The following is a 22,557-nucleotide window of genomic DNA, read 5'->3' as shown; positions in this document are numbered from 1 at the left end:
ATGGGACAGAGGTGAATGTGGATCTAAAATAAATGAGGAGTGTTGCAATATGGCCAAGCACTCCTCCCATTTTTTCAGCTGTGATGTTGTTTTACTAAGTATGGGAGCACGTCCGCCTGTGCCAGCCACATCACATTACAGCATGTAAAGCCACAAGACTGATTTCCAGCCAGATGTCTTTAATGTGCAATCAGCTGAACAGTGACATTCTGAAACAATGTTATGGGAAGCTTTAAAGGACAACTGCAGTGATTAGCAATAAGATCGGAGGTAGTTAAATAGCTATTTACTAACTAAGGGCTAGAGTCTGACAAGGTCTCATTTGGCTGTGCAGGGGAGTTGGGGAAAATAGAGATTCCCCTGGCTGTGTTAGAGTACCCCAGATCTCAACTCCAGATATTAGGGGAGTGCAGGGGCTGGGTGGCAGATACTGCCCCGGCAAGGAAATGGGAGGCAGTGTGGCCTACTGGGGAGAGCATGGCGTGAACTCAGAAGACATGCATTTGATTCCCAGCTCTGCCACTTACCTACTAGATGACCTTGGGCAAATCACTTCTCCGTCCTGTGCTTCAGTTTCCACATCTGTAAAATGGGGATAATATTACTGACCTCCCTTATAAAGTACTTTGAGATATACTGACACAAAGCACTATAGAGAGGTAGGCATTTTGATGTGACGTGTAGAGAAGCTAAGATTTGTACTTAGTTTATTCTAGTAATGGTTAAAAGCAGGACACCCGGATGGGAAAGAGACTCCCTAAATTTTAAACATAGATAAAGGATGTAATTAGATGTCTGAGTGCAGAGGAAGCCATATGTGAGAAAAGAAAAAGCTCTAGAAAACTGTAGTATGCAGTGTAGTTGAAGCTGTGTCAGTCCCAGGACATTATACAGACAAGTTGGATGAGGTAATAGCTTTTATTGGCCCAAGTTCTGTTGGTGAGAGAGACATGTTTTCAAGCCACACAGAGCTCTTCTTCAGGCTTGGGAAAGATAGATTTTTAGTGTCTAGCAAAGTTACAAATTTAAGTTCCCAAGCTCATCTTTTGAAATGTTGTGCAGGTTTCCTTTGAGGATGAGGACTGAGAGGTCAGATATAGAGTGATAACTCTGTGAAGTCTTTATCCATGGGTGGTAGGGTGTTTTTGTCTTTTAAAGTTTTCCTGCGTGAGTTCATTTGAGAGTGTAGTGATTGTCTAATTTCACCCACTTAGTTGTTATTGGGGCATCTAGTGCACTGGATGAGGTACACCACATGTTGTGATAGACATATGTAGGATCCATGGATCTTGAAAGGTATGTTGATCATTGTAGCAGTGGAGACATTTCTGCAGGTTTTGCATCTGTTGTTCTGCCACCCTCCACATGGGCCACCTTGAAGAAGAATTTCTGGACAAATGCAGTACAAAACGACTGATCTAACTGAGATACATCGATGATATTTTCAGCCTCTGGATAGACAGCTTAAACTCCCTCATAGATTTCCACCACAACTTCAATAACTACCACCCGTCCATTAAACTCTCTCAGGAATGCTCCTACACCAGCATCAACTTCCTGGATACCAAGATGAGCTTCAACAATGGAACCTACCGACAACCATATACAAGAAACCCTGGATCAGCGCACCTACCTTCATGGATCCAGTAACTACCCCAAGAACACCAAGAAATCTGTTATCTACAGCTAGGCACTCAGATACCAGAATATGCTTCGAGGAGAAAGTCCGGGATATATACCTTAGCACATTCAAAACTGCCTTCATCAAACAAGGACACTCCAACAGAGAAGTAGATCACATCATGGAATGGGACACCTAAATACCCCGAGATAACCTGCTTCAATACAGAAATAAAACCCCCTCTGACCACACACCCCTACTTGTCACCTACCATTGCACACTGGGACCCATATGTTGTATCATCAAACAACTACAATCCATACTCAATGGGGATCCAAGCCTGAATGAAGACCAGAAGAGGGGCTTCAGGAATGATTTCTAACAGCCCCCCAACCTCTTCAAGCTCATCATCAGAAGACACCACAACTCAAAGCGGAACTAAACCCTGCCAGAATAACTGTTTCCTGCATGACTGTATATGACTAAAAAAACCCACAACAAGATAAAACTAGTTTCACACAGGAGTATAGTATCAGAGCTATACAACTGGAGTAGTCATTTACTCCTCTAATATTCCTATATACTTTAATTAGGCTAATCACAAAGTATGATGATCACCAGCATTATGGGGAAAGAACCTGCCTCAAAATGAATCATCAACGGATGCCTATCAGTCATAATGGAGGGCATCGTATTTATTTATTGTATTATTATTTGTTTAGCACTAAGTGTGCGCAATGTTGCCTAACTCCCATTGATCTCAATGGCATTAGGTGCCTAAATACCTTTTGAGGAGCTGGACCTTACAGCTTAAGGACTGGATCCAAGTACTATGGATGGAGACAAGGAAATCTCCCATTGACTTCAGTGGGAGTTGGATCAAACCATAAAGGATCCTTCCAATCTTTCACCCAATGAAAATGTTGCCATTGACTTTAATGGGACCAGGATGGGGTTCTAAATGGAAGGACAAAGTGAATGAGACACAACACACACTGTGACATGCAGGGGAAGGTTCACACTGGTTTTGGGTTTCTTTGGTCTGATGTGGGGAGAGGGGATGGTATGGCGTTAGTGGGTTGGCGTAAAGCAATATGCTACTTTGTGGATTATAGAATGTTAGATAAAAATGCATATTAAACTGAACTAAAATTTAAAAACACCTTTAAACAAAGCGAAGTAGTTTTGTGGAGACCTCTGATTGTGCTGCTAGTTCTTCTTAATGAGAAACTAACATGCTGAAGAGCTACAAAGATGCTGCCTCTACGATATCTCTCAGTAAGTAAGCCAAAAAAAGCTGTAACAAAACAACTAATAATTTTAAAAGTTTTTATATGTGCCTCAGTTTCCCCAATAGGTGCATTTACGTTGTTCTCTTTCTTTTTCTTTTTCTTTGTTAACAAAACAAGGCAGTAATAGCAAGAGCCCAGGGACACCCTGAACAGGAGTGGTGGGACCGCTCTTGCTTCTTCGGGCCTGCAAAATTTGTTGGTGTAATACAATGTATGTATGGTGGCACATATCTGTAAAAATCCTCGGATGTCCGATGCTTTTGTCCTTCTTTATTAATTTTACCGCTGTTCAAAATTGGCCATAATAAAAAAAAAAAGATCAATTATCCACTAGCGGGGGAGGGGGGCAATTGTAACTTAATATGTGATGCTAGATTTTTAGGATGCTATCTGGGATTGAGCAGTCCACCGCGACATGTGGGAGGTGGTTCCCTCCAATAACATGGCTAAATGGTATGTGCTGACTACATCTTCTATCAGCACATATGGATTGCAGGGGGCAACACTTAGCAGCTGTGGCCTATAAAGCCCCCTCAAATAATGTGAAAAAAAAAAGGCGGTGCCAAACCGCTCTTATAAGGTGGGTCAACACAGCTGTTGGGAAGGGAAGGCATTTGGATATGCCCCCACTGCAGCACATATGTTTACCAATACCTCTGCGGGTGTTTGGAGAACCACCAACCCCAAAGTGCCTTTCAATTTGCTATTAAAATCACAAACACAAAATGTTTCAGTGCATTGGCCCATCGTTATGCAACAAACTGTTAATGTTTCTAACTATATTGTGTTTAATTTTTCATAAATAACATCCAATGTGTTTCTGCCATTGGCGCACATCTGAGAGCAGCTTTCAGTATTCCAGACAAATGCCTCCTCCTTCACGGTGTTACAACCGACGTTTAACCAAAAGAAAGCTGCGTTTGCCACAGCCATTCGAGTGGGGCATCTATGCCAACAAGGGAATATGTTATGCTATGTTACTAATAAAGCCAAAAGTCATTATTGGCTGGTGTATGCAATTGTTGCTGTCCTAACAATCTGGTGCATGCTGTATTGCTGATTAAGTAAAAGACCAACAGTAACCCTTGCCACTGTATTGAGGGGTGCGGGGAGTGGAAACCTAAGTGGTGACCCCTCCCAACAAAATGTTGATTCAGGGTCGAGGGGGAGAATGTCACACCCCAATGGCCCCCTCCCTCAGGGAGTCCCCGGGGAAGGCAGATCAGCATTGTATGTGGCTAACGCTGTTGCAAGCATCGCAAAGCATTTTGGGGTGGGTCAAAGGTGTGTGAGTGGGGGATGGAAGATTCCTTTACAGAAGTACGAGAGGCCAAGGGGGGGAGGGCAAAAAACGGGTTAACTCCACACTCCTGCTAGGCCCGAAAATAAAACGCTCCAGGCCACAGCACACATCTGACTCTTGGCTGGCAGCCAAGAACGAGGGGGGCCCAGAATGGAACAGACACAGACCTGCAGAGCCAGACCATAACAAGCGAGGCAAGAGAAGGCCAGCACAACTCCCCTCCCCCCACCAAAAAAAACCAACAACAAAGTCTAGCCGGTGTGTTTTGGGGAAAGTCGAGGAGACCACAAAAAGCCGGTTTAAACTGGCACAAAAAGCACCAGGAACAAAAGTCACGGAATGGAACACCCCCCAAAAAGCCCAGGAGAGCACAGCACATTCTCGGATGCCCCTGGGCCCAGAACAGCACTCCCGTCCATCCTTCCTTCTTCTTACGTTACACCCAAGCCTGGCCGGCTTTGGGGTAGTGCGTGTGTGAGTATGAAAGTGGGTTAGGGCTTGGGGCTCTAATGCTTTCTTTCTTCCCCTGAGTGACGTGGGAGCGTTCCCAGCACTCTCTGCTGTGATTTTATTATTTTATCAATAAAGCTTTAAAATCTAGACACTTGATGTATTTCGTCATCTCCTCCCCAAATGATCCTGCGGCGTCAGCCTGATCACCTGACGCTCCAGGCAGATTGGTAACAAAAATCTGTCACACTAGATCCATTTTCCCCAGCTGCATAGTCTCTGGTTTATTATTTATATTATGGTAACACCAAGCGGCCCAATTGGGCTAGGCAGTGTGCACACAGACACGCCCTGCCCACAAAGAGCTTACAGGCTGAAGAGACGAGAGAGGCAGAGGGCAAACAAAGGCACAGAGAGAAGTGGCCTACCTAAGGTCAACCAGCAGATCAGTGGCAGAGCAAAGAAAGAAGCCAGGTCTCATGAATTCCAATCCAGTGCTTTATGCACTAGAGACAATGCTGCCTCACATGAAGACTTGTTTAAAATGTCACACAGATCTAGAGACAGAATCTGACCTCCTGTATAACAGGTCAAAATAGTTCATCCAGTAGAGAGAATTAGTTGTCTCTTTTATGTCAATGAAATCTATAAACCCCTACAACTTGACCTAGAACATACCTTGTAGAAAGATCTCCAATAGTCACTTCCCCGGGTAATCTGCTCCGCTGGTTGGTTACCCAGCTGCAACTTACTTCAATTTTCTCTAACTCATCTTTCAGCCTCTGCACTTTTATCTGCGAGTTTAAAGGACTCTCTAGTGTCAGATATCTTCTCCTTGGGCTTCTCTGTGAGGAACGAAGCGGATGAAACAGATATAAAGAGGGTCACTGTCATATCTCTCAGTAGCCATCAGCTCCACTTCTCCATGGCTACATGTTCTCTGGATACTTGTTTAAATGTCTCACAGATGCCGTGCCCTCCCTTCTAAAAAAAGCCCTAACTCACCCTTACACTCTGTCTTAGCTTCTTGCCAAGCTCAATATAAACAGCTAATAAAATTACAGTCCCTCGCCATCTGCTCAAATCTCTTATTTATGCTGGGTTATTTATTTCCTCTCCTCTCAGGAGTTCCACTCAGACCGAGTTCCAACTCAACCTTCTCTGAACCTAAACTGACTCTGACTAGAACAGTTTCCCTGCTTGAATTCATTCGAGATGGCCTACTGTTCTAACTGTAATAATGAAAGCTTTCCCTTTTTTCTTCTTTGACTAAAACCTACTTTAACTATTAACCATGCAGTTGCCATGCCTTCAAATCACACACATCTCCGTCTGTCCCTTTTCACAGGAAGCTATACAGGATCTGATCCAGTGCCCACTGAACTCAAGGGAAAGACACCCTCTGACATCCACTGTTGCATCAGGCAGTTACAGAGCAACATGCAACCCTAGCACTATGGGGTTGGGCATAGGCCTATCTCCATTACATCTGGCTACCTTAGGAGAGTAGTTATGGCCTTTCTGCTTCTAAGTCAGAACAAGGAGCAATGGTCTCAAGTTGCAGTGGGGGAGGTCTAGGTTGGATATTAGGAAAAACTTTTTCACTAGGAGGGTGGTGAAGCACTGGAATGGGTTACCTAGGGAGGTAGTAGAATCTCCTTCCTTAGAGGTTTTTAAGGCCCGGCTTGACAAAGCCCTGGCTGGGATGATTTAGTTGGCAATTGGTACTGCTTTGAGCAGGGGGTTGGACTAGATGACCTCCTGAGGTTCCTTCCAACCCTGATATTCTATGATTCTAAGTCACTGATTCAAATCTGGCCTCGCTCAGCAGTGACTGAAAGTCATGACCATCAGATGGCTGTTTGGTGGCCTACATGAAATAAGTTGCTAGTCTCACTCCCAGGTCAAAACCACAGTTACCACCATGGCTGGCTGAGAGAGACCAAGGATTGGCTAGATCATGGAGGCTGAATTAAGCTCCCACCATCTAGAGCTGGTCCAGCTAGGTCAGGGTGGAGGCAGATTGAATAGCATCTTCTAGGCTGCCAGTGTGAATTCATAAGTCTCCTACCAGAATATATTTTAATACAATCTACTTAAAAAACTCATCCCCAGCCACAGGGTGCAATAATCCCCTGACAGTGTTTAAGGACACATCTACACTAAAAACTTAAGTCGACCTATATTAGGCCAATTTATGACCACCACTGTAATTACTGCAGTTGTTCATGCCCACACTACCTTCCTTTGGTCAGTGGTACGCGTGTGGGGAGCTGAGAACCCAGGCTGTCAACTCCACTCGTAGTTCTCCGATGGGAGCCCAGCTGCCCCATGGGCTCCCAGCTCCCTGCTGGGAGTGGGGCAGCCTCCCGGAATCTCGCCTCCCTGCTCGGAGCAGGACGGCCACCTGAGCTTCCAATAGGGAGATGGGAGTCAGGAGCCTCGGTGCAGTTGGGCTCCCAGATGAGAGCCAGGAGCCTGGGCGGGCAGCCCCCGGGCTCCTGGCATGGAGCGGGGAACCAGGACCCCAGGAGCAGCCTGGCTCCAAGCAGGGAACCTGAGTAGTAGCCCAGCTGGGAGTGGGGATCTGGGAACAGGCATGGAGCCTTAAAATTGACAAGAATGATATTCAACAGCCAATATAAGTAACACAGTGTCTACAGGGACACTGTGTCATCCTAACTACACCGACATAATCCCTATACCTCTTGTGGAGGTGATGTTATTAAGGCAGTGTAGCAGGGCACTTACATCAGCAGGAGGAAGGCTGTAGTGTGTACATTGGCATAGTAAGGTTGACATACGCTGCCTTATGTCAACCTAACTGTGTGGTGTAGGCCCAGGTTAAGAGGTCAGAGTGATCTCCCTCTACACTGATAAAATAGACAAGTTTGACATTGTTATTGTTTTAGTCTAGATAATACAATGATAAACGGTCCTATCTGAAGGAGGAGGAGTGTAACAGGCTGTTAACAGTAAGGCCAGATTCTGCTATAAAACTGGAGTATCTCCATTGGTTTCACTGGAGATACTCTGGCATCGCACCTTTGTAACTGAGGTCACAATGTGTCCCACATCTGCTTTGAATGCCCTCAGGTGGAAGTTTTAATTGTTGTGCAGCTTAATAAAGAAATACTTATTGGATTACATTACCCAGAATCCTTATGAATGTAACCCTTCTGCCAGGTGGAGCCAGCAGCAACAAGGGCCGGGTTCGGTATCTAGGGGTTCCCTTTCACCAATACAACACAAAACCGGCTCGAGCCCCCATCCAGTGACCTGGGACCATTACACACCACCCCCTGGACGTCTCTGAGAGGCAATGCTTCCCCTTTCGCAAACACAGAGTCTGAGTGCAGCAAAAAGTTTTAATAAAAGGAGGGAAGAAACTCAGCATTAATTTGGGAAAACAGCGCAACTAGGGTTCATAAACATAAATAATGAGCAAAAGACCCACTCCCAAGTAAGTTGGGCAGTGTCCTTTTCCCCTCAGGTTCTTAAGTCCAGCAATCCAAAAGTCCTTTTAATGTGCCCATCCCTTCTCTGCACCCCACTCACAGTTGCTGTCCTTGGCCAGTGCAGCCCCAGAGTTCAGAGGTTCATCCGCACAGTTCACCTCCCACCCAGGGTGTAAGGGGGGGGGGGCGGGGTGTAAGGAGGCACCTTACACATTCCACTGCTCGGGCACTTGCTCGTCCCCCTGTTGGCCGATTGTCATGCCTCTCTGCGGGACTCTGCTCTGGCCCTCTCCACCAGCCACCCACTTGCCAAGATGTCTTCAGGGCCCACCACTTAACACAGGTCTCAGTGATTTCAGCTGTTAGTAGGGGAGCCTCACTGCTGGTGCAGACTGGGCAGTTTCTTACAATAGAGACACTGTCTCAAAGTAGGTCTAATACTTAGACCTAGGTATCAGTGATTTCAGCTCTGCAGCATGTAAGAAGACTCTCAATGGAGTCTAAATTAGCTAGCTCTTTTATTATACCATGGAGAGAGAAAAGCTCAAATGGTGTCTAGGACCCTTAAACAGGGCCCATCCCACCAGGTACAGGTACCTCTTCCCCACCATCTCTCAACTCATTGGGCTTTGGAACCCATATCCTCGCCTAGTGAGTGCCATTTAGTTGAGGGTGAGTCCCTCCATTGGGGTATGCCAGGTACAGTTCTGCTGCCTTCGGTTCACACAACAACCCTTTATTACTCCTGCTCCAATAACAAGGAGACTGGGGATCCAACACCAGCCACAAGTGATCATTTGGGCAAGCAATCCCATCATGCTGAGCACCTAGGCTGGGTGGGTGTGTCCACGCAAACGAGATCAGCTCTGAAGCCCTTTTCCATAACTCACCACTAGATGTCAGGGAAGAGCTCATTCAGACTCTGCTTACACGTAACATCTTCGATCAGGTCATTATGAGGCCTAAACCCTCGACTTCCGAATATAAATACAGAGCCTTGACTATTTGAGCAAAAGGCCAGTTCTGTCAACTCAGAGGAACAAACTGACTCATAATACACTGTGGTCCAGCCACCAGGTATTTGGGTGCAAAGCCTGCACCCGCAGATGTACAGAATACCACAGCAAGCTTCTGATACATGAATGAAAGTTGATGATAAATGCAACTTTGCTAATGATTTTGCAGTTTTTCATCAATAGATGTGTGTAACACATTGCTTCAGCATGGTACCATCAATATACGAGGGCTTGTCTGTGGGGGGCAATCTGAATTAATTTTTAAAATGGATTAGTTAAACTGGATGAAACTGCTATGTGGACACTCTTTCAGAATTAAAGTGACCTTAATCAATTGCGCATAATTCACTTTCAAAGTGAATTAAGTGCAACTGAATTAAGGTGACAAATTCAGAAGGAGTGTTCACACAGCAGTTTCATCCAGTTTAACTAATCTACTTTAAATTTACACCTTTAGTTAATTTGGTGTAATTTCCCAGAGCATCCCTATGTAGACAAACCCTAAGGCTAGTAATAAAGAAGTGAGATACAGTGCAGCAACGAAGAGTAGCATTTTTTATCCCGCTGTAAGCTGATCCACTAATAAGCCTGTTCTTTTAATGTCGTACTTTAGCGGAGAGATTCCAAATGAAACACCCCGAGGAGCTGACAGAATTTACTGTCTGATAAACAGCGAAAGACCTCACCTTCTGTCCATCTGCCACCACACATATAGATTTTGAACTGGGAACTGATGAGCCAGAAAAAGTGCAGTTTGCTACAAGTTGCTATGGAGCTCTGCACAGGGACAGATAGTCATGTTTGTTCTGGAATAAACCCAAGTGTTTCCTGTAACTGTTGATTATGTTGGACCGGTGGGGGTTGTGTAGGTGTTTAATTCACAGCTTTAAAAAAAGACATTCAAGTCTAGTTATGTTCTGCAAAGGGACTCAAATACCAATACTGAGGGTCCATATTTATTCTCTACCAATGACCAGCAGATCAAATAGGCACAAGTTCCAAGTCAAGTGATGATTTCTCTACCTGTCAGCATCACAAATTCAGCTGGGGGATCTGGAAATCAAGCTGTGTCTTTTCGGAGCTGATATCAGATCTAGGAAGAAAGGCTAGGAAGAAAGGCTACTACACCCAGGGCCGGCTCCAGCGTTTTTGCCGACCCAAACGGCAAAAACGCTGGAGCCGGCCCTGGGTGTAGTACCTAGACCAATGGGAGAAGCTCTCCTGTCGGCATCGGTAGCAACTTCACGAAGCACCTCTGCAGCACTGTAAGTGTAGAGAAGCCCTAAGAAGAGCAGCGTGCACTCTCGCCCAAGGTTTTGTTGAGCCAGTAGCCACACCCACGTCAGAGACATACTGGGAGCCATTCCATGGCTCAACGTTTTTCAAACGGAAAGGGCGGGAAAAAAGTTGACATTTTTCACAATGTTGCAATGTTTTGTTTTTCAAAGAAAGCCATTCCTTTTGTGCATTTTCCTTTCTTTACTGAATGCACTGGCAAAAGCACTTCCTTGGTTGCTGAAATCCAGGTATGTTTTTGGTTTAACAAAATGGGTGCGGGTTTTTTTTTTAATTGGTGTTTCATTAAAAATTGTAATAATAAAAAAGGACAAAAAATGGACTCCCCCCCAATGAGTTTTTTTGGAACACTTCAAAAGGAGAAAAAAACCCTTTGAAATGTTGGTGAAAATAAGTATTCGTTTTTCGTTGTCTGTGGTAAGAGGATTCCATTTTTACAAGGCAATATTCACAACCATAAGTGCAACGTCAATATTAGCCATCAAAGTAAACTGGGTGATTCCATGGGTTGCAAAATTATACTATAGGCCAATGATTCATTAGCTCAAGTAGTTCATTGGTGGAAGTGATAACTGATGACTAGACAGATGCTAAGGGTGAAATCCTGCTCCCACTGAAGCTGATAGAGTTAATCGTTTGCCCTATGCCTTTTGAATAAGATTGAGGTATGGTTGGACCCCACTCTCACAGAGTTCATTGGATAACTTTAGGAATGTGTTATTGAGAAAACTTAAATTAAATGATCTTAAATTATCCCTTTTTAAAAAAAAGATGAGTACTGGAAACCAAGCAGACTTTTACTGACTTGGTCTTAACATAAGAACATAAGAACGGCCATACTGGGTCAGACCAACAGTGGCCAATGCCAGGTGCCCCAGAGGGAGTGAACCTAACAGGTAATGATCAAGTGATCTCTCTCCTGCCATCCATCTCCACCCTCTGACAAACAGAGGCTAGGGACACCATTCCTTACCCATCCTGGCTAATCGCCATTAATGGACTTAACCTCCATGAATTTATCCAGTTCTTTTTAAAATGATGTTATAGTCCTAGCCTTCACAACCTCCTCCGGCAAGGAGTTCCACAAGTTGACTTGTTCCACAAGTCTTGGCACCTGTTATGTCCAAGGATCATGGTAGACAAAAATTCTCAAATGGATGGATCCACTGGGTTTAAATCTTGTTTTGCACCAAGGGAAAAAATTACAGTGCAAACTTAACGCACCGGAGAATTGAAACTCTAATTGTGTATGTGACAAGTATCAATGCATTTTGGAAGGGTACAGTAACTCTACAAACGCTAAACAAATAAGAAGTGGCAAGATTCACATCCAGGCCCAGATTTCCAATAGCCCCAAATCTGGGAGCATTTGGATCCAGAGATCTGATCCATCCTCAAGAAAGGGGCTAACTGCAAAACTTTGGAATCTGGGCTCAGATTCCAAATCTCTCTCTCCCCAGAGTTCAGTGATGTGTGGACCGAGGAATTCTATAAATAACATGAAACATTGAACATTGTGTATCCAGTGGGAGGCCAGGCGGGATGTAAAAGTTACTAAAATCTCTGTTACTACTATATACTAATTGAACTTTTATATTACAGCAGTATTGTACACAGTTTTATTATGCCTATAAAATTGTGGCTGCTTCACCGAGATTTCAGCTACATTGTCGATGTTTTGTGCGAATACAATGAGTCCTCTTGAGCTTGCTGAAGTGAGTTGACATTATCAATTCAACATGTCCCGTACTTTTAACAGCGATATAATGTTGGCTTAACTGGGGTTTTTGCTGTGGATTCTGGTGTCGTCGCTGCAGGTTCCATTATATGAAGCAAACACTGGAGATGAATACCTGATTTTAGACATTATATGAAGCAAACACTGGAGATGAATACCTGATTTTAGACGGATGCCATTCTGACAATTTGAAACTGATCTGAAATGCCATCGAGGTAATACAATAAAAGAGAAAATTACTCCTCTTGAAGTAGCCGCAAACGTTTCATAATACATCAACGTATCTATTGGAAGCACAATGTTCATAAATCAGCAGATACAGGCAGAAAAAGTAATATGGAACCCACCAACTCTTTCTGAGGTGATAGAAATCTTTTTTTTGCCTCAGACAGGAGAACTCAGAACAGAAATTAGAGGTCACAAACTAGCTCATTTAAAGCAAGAATTAGTTTAAAGCATCCTCCAAAATAACAATATTTTGCACTTTGAGCCCATAGCCCATTTCAGCCGATCTCAAAGCATTTTACAGAGAATAAGCCATTATTCCAAGGACCTGGTTCATGTGAACATCTGCCGTTGCTGGAACAGAGGGCATATCCAATAGAAATCAATGGACAATCTCCCACTGATTTAAACTTGCTCAGAATTAAGTGCTGCCCAACAACACTGGAATGGAAGGAGTCCATTCTATTACCCACCCATTCAGAACCAAAGAACCCAAGTAACAGCAGTTTAGAATGGATGCGGTTATCCCCATGAGACAAGAAAACTCAGAATGGAGTCCAGCGTATGCAGGAAATAGACTTGAGATCTACCAGAATAAGTGTTCAATATATTGGGCCTGATTACCCTACAGATTTGTCTTTCTGAACAGCATTTTAATATTAATATAATTAAGGATGAGATACTCATTCCATTTCAGTGGAAATAATTCTATGGAGCTAATTTGCAGCTTTTAAGCACAAAGACTCTTTCTGTTATTTGCTTTCCTTTATTAGTTAAGCTGTACTTTTGTAGTAAGTGGTTCGATAGGTTTAGATCCCCTTCACTGTAATCCACTTTATTACATTATAATAAAAGCTATGCAAGTAATGCTGGAGAAAAGCGGACTCTATCCGCAACTTCCTGCTGGCAGCTCTAAACCCATCAATGTTTCTTTTGGCATTAGCTGGGGAAGACAGTTTGAAAACAGTACATGAAAGAGATTGTAACAGGGCAGCTGCCTCCCGAGCGCTGCCCCTTGGTCAGGGGTGGCTCCTGCAGCCCCTTGCCTCTCTCCCCCTCTGCAGGGTCCCTTAAGAATGCCACACAGTCTTTTTCATGGGTAACACCATCCCCGCCTGGGGCTGATTTAAGAAAAGCGGTACAAAAGGATCCTCAAGCTCCCCAAATAAAGTCCACCACCACCACACAAATGTTCATACTCAGCTTTGGCATCTTCTAGCTGGAAGCTCTGTTCTGTCCCAGTCTGTTCTCCACTAAGCCATCATTCCCAGCTGGAGTTTAGCCACCCCTGTTTCCAGGCCCAACTCATTCTGCCAATCCGGGGTCTCTTGCAGGAGCCGCCTGCTCAGTGCAGCTCTTCTCCTGTCTCTGCAACAGCTTTCTCTTTTGTAAGGCCTTCCTCTGAGCCCAGTTGGGCAACTGGTAATCAGTCACTGCCCTCCTAAAGGGCCAGTCGCCATGTGACAGAGACCAATATCTCCTCCCGTTGGTTACCAAGACATCATCCAACCCTTACCTTACCCCCACGGGTAATCTCAAATCATTATAATTGTTTAGATTGGTCCAAGTGGTTATAAGCAGGAGCAATGGGGTGAAACTCAGTAAAGGAAAAAAGTAAGAGGGTTGACTGAGGAAAGTTCTTGATGATGAGAGCTACTGAACTATCAAAGAGTCTCCCAAAGGAAGTAGTAGAAGTCTTACTAAGGCCAAGAAAGGAAGGATAGTCTTGTGGTTAAGGCACTGGCCTGGAACTCAGGAGATGCGGCTTTTATTTCCAGTTCTGCCAGTGACTTTGTGTGACCTAGCTCAAGGCACTTGTAGTAATTATAACAGTAATCATAAGATAAAGGTGTAAGGAATTGATAGCAGAAATGCAAGAGACCTATAGGACTAGACCTATAAGTAGGGCCCTACCAAATTCAGTCCATTTTTGTAAATTTCAGTCATAGCATTTTAAAAATCTTGAATTTCACAGTTTCAGATATTTAAATCTTAAATATCTTGGGGTTGTAACAAAGCATATGTATTTAAAAACTGCAAAATATAAACATGTAAAGCCCTTAAGACTCAGCATTTCTCAAACTGGGGGGTTCTGATCCAAAGGGGCATGCAAAGCTAATGGGTTCAAGGTATTGCCACTCTTACTTCTGCATTGCCTACTGAGCCGGGCGGGGGGAGAGCAGTGGCTGCTGGCCGGGCACCCAGATGTGAAGGCAGTGCCACCGCCAGGAGCAGCGCAGAAGTAAGGGTGGACATACCATCCTATCCCACCTCTTTCTCTCCTTGTTTTCCCTTTCATGACCAATCTAATGTCTGGTCAGAGAATATTTCAGACAGGTATGATGATGTTATAGCAAATGCAGGCCAACATTTTCAAAAGTATCAAGTTATTTTGGGGGCACCTTAAAGGGACCTGACTTTTCATGGGGTGGATTCTCAACACTTCGGGAAAGTCAGACCCTTGGAGGACTCTCTCAGATTGCTTACCTGAAAAATGAAGTGCTCAGAATCATTAGTCAGTTTGCACAAGCTGGCCACAGTTCTGTTCTTGGGTTGGGATCTTTCATGGCTGCTGAACTGGTAAGGTCATTGTAAACTCAATACAACGTTCACCCTATTACCATACAGAGAGTGCACCACTGTTCCTTATCAGACACTGATTAAAGGGTCAGCAAACTTCTGATTCCTCATGACCCTCTAGGGCACAGTCACCACTGGAACGCAGCCAGGTTTTCTCATCTGACACGCTCCAAGATACAGGATTTTAATCACAAAACTGCAATGCTATCTCATTTAAGGGAAAAAAAACAACCTTCCAATGATGCTAATTGACCTTAATCTAATGTGATGTGTAGTACACTCAGCACGCAACTGTGGGAGGGAAGTAATGGAAGAATAAAAACACCTCTTAACTCTAAATTATATTTGAAATAGCAGATTAGATTATTTCCAATGTCCTCAAACAAACCTCTACCCACTGAAATTTATCTTGAGATTTCCAAATGCATTAGGGGGTTGTGACATGATAACAGTAATGTTTTATAAGATAATCTACCTCCACTACTCCTCGGAAAAGGTATTCAAAGTCACACTCGCAGTTTCATTATTGATGTACTGTATTCCTTATGCCTACAGGGGAATGATATGTTGTGGCATGCCAGCAATGATGTCTTTTGGGGGGTTTTCACCAATTTGCTAAGAGGCCTCTTTAGTTTCAGACCCAATCTGCCTCATGGTATGTATCATAGTGCCTTCATAAATGAACCATTTAAAACCACTATTCCTTATTCTATCCATGGTCCAAATAACATGTGTTTTGACTTCCCATGCTTGGAGAGAAGGATTTATCTGATGTACTAGGCACAGAAGTATAATATAAAGAAGTCCTGAGTTCTAGATCGGACTCTTCTACATAACCTGCCTGAGGAGACCTACATCAGGACCAGGGTATTGAATGCAGGTGTGCCAGCTCCCTAGATAGCACCACTCGCCTCTGTGCCACAGCACTGCACTAAACCAGCACCTCTCACCAACAGCCTTACTCTTAAAGGTTTACAGCCCCATGACAGCCACGCCCCCAGCCCCTGATTGGCTTGACTCACAGCATTCTCATTGGGTACCTGGCCTATATAAAGACCCCAACAGGAAACAGAAGCTGTCTGAGCAACAAGCCATTGCCTGCTGGTTGCCACCTTGCCTACCTATTCTGCCAATCCACTGCACTGCACTGGATCTTCTGCCTACTGACCCGCTGTGAGAACTCTAACCACTGTTCTGTACTGCCCCTAGCCCATGTCAGCCTCTGGGTGTTACAATCTAGCAGAGAGGCCATTGGACTGGACGTCAGGACTGGATTCTATTCCTGGCTCTCAATTTACTTCCCTGTGCCTCTGTTTCGTCTCCCACCTTTCAACTGTCTTGTCTATTTAGACTGTAAGCTCTTCAGGGCAGGGACTTTTTGAATGGACATTCTTATAGAACACCTAGCATAATCAGACTCTGATATGGTTAAACACTCTGGTGTTAGTATAATACAAACAATAAATAGTAATAACACTGACCACGTTGCTGCTGAGGTTAAGAATGAGCAGATATTATTTTATTATTGGTATTGCAGTAGTCCTTGAGTCCTCAATCAGGGATTGGGACCCCATTGCATGAGACATTGTTCATAGATGTAATAAAAAGATAGGGTTGTCAGCTCTTTAGAGGAGAACCAGCGTATAAGACAAGAGATCTATATCACAATAAGGACGATCAAGATGGTGAATATTTACTCCCTCATTGTGAACATCATGGAGGAAGTGAGTTTTATATCAGAAGAGAAATTCATACATTGAATTTATGGTTTTGATCATAGGTCTCTGTTTTTCCCCAACAATACATTTTCCCCTGAAACAGGCAGTACATATGCATCTGAATCAATACTGCATCCAAAACATTGTCAGTGGAACCAACCGATGCATAATCCGTTTCCTCTCTAAACAAATTGATTTTCAGCACTTTTCTGCTAGCCTCAGTAGCTTTCATCTACAAAATTATTTCTTGCCTGCTGGCTCCAACAGTTTTGCATTTACATGCTGACATCTTCCCTTGGTTTTCAAGACTGGACGTATCTAATGACCCAAATCGCTCTGATTTGCATTAATGCATTTAACATTTCGTTCAAGCACATTCCCTTTTTGTTTACCTTTGAGCAGTATAACTGGACTCAGCAGATCTCCAAACCACACATTGCTACAGTGATCTTTTATTACCAGTAGATAGTTAAGTATATTGGTATAAATAACATTTATTTATAGAGGTATAAAAAGAGAAGAAAACCCACTGGCTGATTTTCAGAGCTGCTGAGCATCTAGAATTGCCCTGGAAGTCAACAGGAGCTGCAGCTGCTTTGAAAATCAGGCAAGTGTGAAAAATTCAACAAGCCAGTATCGAGAACAAGTGCCAGAGCCCTATGATTCCATCACGGCTGCAGGAAAGGAGCATTTCTTTTACAGGAACTCAGTGTTGTTCAATGGAGCGTCTCCTGCAGTACAAGCAACTGCCTTCATATTGGTGGAATTTTAAAGGCTCCAAGGATAAAATCCTGCCCCACTTAAGTCAAAGACATAGCTCCTATTGACTGCATTAGGGGCAGGAATGGACTTCAGTACATGTAAGGTATGTGTCTCTCTGGGGAGGGAGGTAAACCTATTCCCCAAAGACAAAGGACAAGCTAACTCCTCTAGCCAGGTGTCCTCAAACTTGATGGGCAATCACCTGTCAAGTGGCCATTCTTTGGCAATGAAGGAGACAGGAATGGGTCAATCTGCATTTTAGCAAGCAACCACATGGAGCCTCTTTCACCACGGGACTCCTTGTCTCCATCCTCACAGTGGGAAGGACCTTTGTCTAGGGGTAACCCTGAGTAAGACGCATTTCAGAGGGTGACAGGACTCTAGGAGTGAGGAGCAAAACCACCCCAGGTTCTCTCTCTCTCTCTCTCACCTAAGAAGACAAAGGAACCAGCCCTTGGACATTGGGTGGGTGGGTAGGTGGGATCCTGGCCAGAGAATTTGGTCAGCCCTGTTTCTGGGAACCTGTGGTGAGGGTTTTACCTTGAACAAAGTGTAGTTTGTTAAGTTTTAGCTACTAGAAAGTGTTTCAACTATATTTCTCTTTCTGACTTTAATGCCTCATAACCTATTTCTGACTTTAATGCCTTATAATTACATTCACTTAAAATCACTCTCTTTGTAGTGAAATAATCTCATTTTATTCTGTAATCAAAACTAATCCAGTATTGTGTTTAAACTGAACTGTTTGGGTAACTCCAGCTAAAAATCAAACTACTGAATATTGACCCTTACAATCTGAACGATCCAGGACAGTGAGAACACGTTTTTAGGAAACTTGAGGGAGTGTGTTGGGGTCACCCTGCAAGTGGTAACCAAGGCTGGTGGAAGCCAAATTGTGACTGGAGCATGCTAGTAGGCTGCAGCTATACACAGACATTCAGGGTATGACCTGCATGCTACTTGTGAGGGGCCCAGGTTGGGAGCTAAGGCAGCAAAACATTGTGAGGCACCCACGGTGGCAGGGCAGGTGGTGACACAACCCCTCACTAGTCTGGATTGCACCCCAGAAGGTGCCAGGGCTATTTAGGACTAGAGCTCACTCCAGTTAAAGGCAATGGATCAGTGGTGTCTGGGAGCCTTGACAGAGTCCTTCCCAGCCACTCCCAGAAGAGTTTTTTGCTCTCTTAGTTCTGCCCAGGCTCCCTTACCCAACTGTGCCTGACAGCAGTTTTGGTTGGGGTGACCCCAGGCAGCATCAATGTCTTCTCCTGGGATTTCCCAACAGGTTCAATTGCATTTGATTGCCCCCAACGTTCACTGAATTTTAACCAAACTGCCCCAAACCAGCCCAGAGATCTGACATCCGCAGAGTTGAAGCAGAGTTGAAGCACAGGCACCCCATGATGAACCTGCCAGTTTGCTAACGAGATTGTTACACGTCTTAACTTTAGCTGCTGTCTTCTTCAGGTGAGCATGGTAACTCAGTGTGTGGTCTAAGGGCACACCTAGATAGACCGGTTCTACTTCATGCTTCACCTTCTCACCATTCAGATAAACATTCAGTTCTCGGGTTGCGCTGGCGTGGTGAAGATGGAACAAACTGGACACTGTTTTTATGACGCTTGGCTGGAGGTGCCAAGTCTTACAGTAGTCAGCTAACTTTATCATGTCCTGGTTTAAGGTGACATCAAGCTCGTGAAACATCCGGGCCTAGGTACCGCAACAGATGTCGTCTATGTAAATGAACTTTTGTGACTCCGTTGTTGGCAGGTCATTGAAGTAAAGGTTGAATAGAGTTGGAGAAAGCACAAAGCCCTGGGGTAACCCATTGCTCTGTCATCTCCAAACGCTCATCTTCTCCCCCATATGTACTGCCTATGGTGGAGGAACAGTTCAAAGATGCCTGTGACCCAAGGTAGCAGGACCCGTGATACATTCACGAGCAGGCCAGTGTGCCATACCGTACCGTACACCGCAGGTAAATCGATGAAAACAACACCTGTTTTCAAGTTTCCCTGGAAGCCATTTACAATAAATGTGGTCAGCGCGAATACTTGGTCGCATGTGCTACAGCCTCTGCGAAAGCCGGCTTGGTCAGGGCGTAGGTAGTGTCTACACTGAAGTGCTACGTAGGGGTTCAAGTGTAGACAAATCCGTATCTACAAGTAGATGATTTTTTTTTCCAGATGATTCTATATGTATCCCCTGGCCCAGTCCCTCAGCTGATGTAAAGTATCAAGCTCCACTGACTTCAATGAATACAGAACTGAGTTCATAAGATTCCCATTAAATCTGCTTTCCCCCTAATTTATGGATTTCCCCCTCTCCTTCTGCAGCCTGGCTATAAAACGCTACATTTTTTTCATGCTCCTTGCCTGAGCGACAATTCCTACCCCCAAACCAATTCTCTTTCAATTAGCAAGTAAAATTAATTTTCACACTTCATATTCTCAGATGAGAATGACAGAAATGCTTAATGTTTGTTAAATCTGTCCATGTAAAAAAAAAAACCCCACACAGGAAAAAGGAGGCCCTATTTTCCAAACCCGCTCCCCAGGAGCTCCTGGTTAGGGATTGACGTGGAGTGGCCGGCGCTCAGCCTCCGTTTGTCCTCAGTAATAGCCGCTGGATGCTGCCCGTTTTTGAAATTCTATTCTATTCATACATCGAACTGGTAACCGCGCAAGCTTGAAAACCTGATGGTGTGCACCTACTTTTTCATAAGAAAAAAAAAAAGAAATCTAAGTGACAGCTCACAGTCAGTGTTTAATGGGTGATCATGGAAATGAAATAGCTCCATATCACACACATACACACCCCTGGACACACAGTCTCACACTTCACCTCAGCATTAGTTCCTCCAAGTGAATGGTAGAGCACAGACAGAACAGCCTGGAGAAGTGTATGCTGACACCCTCTGAGCTGCTCCTGTTCGGTGGACGATTCTAGGAGTTATGCCTTGAGGCTGTTAGCTACGTTCATTGAAAATTAAAAATAAACGTTGCCTAGCACATTGTGTCCTAGAATGACATTGTCACTCAGGATAAATCATTCATACAGGGCCTGCTTCTCAGCCGGCAAAGCTCAATTGACGTAATAGGAACAAAAGATTTGCCAGACTGAATCAGATCCGTGGTCCTTCTAGTCCAATATCTTGTCACTGATGATGGCCATCACTAGTCGCTTCAGAGAAAGATACAAGAAACTAGGGTGACCAGACAGCAAATATGAAAAATTGGGCAGATGGCGGGTAATAGGTGCCCATCTAAGAAAAAGCCCCGAATATCAGGATTGTCCCTATAAAATCAGGACATCTGGTCACCCTACAAGAAACCCAACTGTAGGCAGATATGGGATAATCAGCCTCCCATGAAGGGCTCATCCCAATCCCTAATAGTTAGAGATTGGTTTAAGCCCTCAAACATGAGGTTTTTTCCTCTTTCCAATACTTTTTATGTTAGCATAAACTACTATAACTCTGGATACTCTTGGTATCCATATAAATATCATCTCTCTCTCCTGATCTTAGTAAGCTCTTGGCCACTGACATCCTGTGGCAGTGAGTTCCACAGTCTAATTATGCACTGTGGGGAAAAGTATTTCCTGTTATAAGCTTTGAATTTGCCACTTTTTTCTGTTTCATCATTGGTGCCCTTGTTATTGTGCTGTGTGACAGAGAACAGAAGCTCCAGATTGATTTTCTTGGACTTTAATGGCGCTACAACAGTTCACAACAGCTGTGAATCTGGATGCTGTTCCCATGTAGATCAAGGCCTCTCAAACTTTTCCAAGATGTGGACCACACTGTAATAGAGAATGATATTCTTCTAATGCTGGGCAGCAGATGGAAATGAGGAGAGCCAGTATGCACCATTTGACCAGCCAGTTCCCTACGGACCACAATTTGGGAACTGTTGCTGGGTATAGATACAGGCTACAATTTTTAAAGCACTCAGCGCCAGCCTAACTCTGCTGCTGCTGAAGACAGTCATAAAACTGCTATTCAGCTCAATGGGAGCAGAGTCAGGTCAATACTGAGTGCTTTGGGGCAAGCCCAGTGGGAAATGTTAGCCCCTCATAGTGCACGGTAACACATTTCTTATTGTATCACAAGGTGCATAAGACCTCATGTCTGACCAACATCCTCAAAGCTCTTCCTTGATATTTCCTAACGGACATGTACCATTAAAAGTCTGTCCTGCTGTTACTGAGGAGTTCATCGAAGTAGGAACGCACATTACACTGTGTGACGCTGACAGACCTGGTGCCAGCTCTTGCCAAGTCTGTAGGCATCAGCTGAGCACGGACAAATTCATAGCTTGGAAACCAGACCAGTTCACCTGTATGTTAGTATTGTGCAAGATCGGTATCAGACTCGCAAGAATGTGTTTGGTGTTTAGGCTCTATAAAATCGTAGCAAGTTGCTGCATGCATTAATCCTGTAACGGCTGTATCCCAAGCTATAAGGTAATATGAACATTTTGCTTTATAACTAAAAAGGTCTGCTCTGAATTTGTGAACCTAGGCAGGAAGAGTGGTTCCCCTGCACATCAAGAAGGACTATCAAGACTAAATGGGCCATTGTAGGACAAAAACCACGTTGATTGCCCCATCCACCCATGAAGAAGTTACATGTAGGAACAATCATCCCGTCGGTTTATACTCTGGGGGAAGGGCATATAAAGATGCTCACAAGAAGAAATGGTTCTCTCTTTGCTGTTCAAACTCGCACAAGGGCTAGAGCTAAGAAACAAAAGGGTCAAAATGGGTTAGCCCTAAAAGACATTCAGTATTGACAGATTACTGCATCGCTGTCACCTTTGGGCACCATAGATTGTAACTCGTTTGTGCTTATACGTTCCCTGCTTTAACCTGTGCATAACTCTCACATTTCTTTTTTCTAGTTAATAAATCCTTGGTTAGTTACTATAGGATTGGCTACCCGTGTTTGTCTTTGGTGTAAGATCTAAGGTACAAATTGACTGGGGGTAAGTGACTGGGAGAGGGATAGCTACTGTTACTGCATACTTACAGATATGACCATTGTAAGCTAACCTGCTCGTGTGGTGCATCAGGCCTAACATTCGTAACCTTTAGA

Source organism: Emys orbicularis, chromosome 11, assembly GCF_028017835.1.
Source record: "Emys orbicularis isolate rEmyOrb1 chromosome 11, rEmyOrb1.hap1, whole genome shotgun sequence".
Lineage (NCBI taxonomy): Eukaryota > Metazoa > Chordata > Testudines > Emydidae > Emys > Emys orbicularis.
This window is presented reverse-complemented; position numbering follows the sequence as displayed.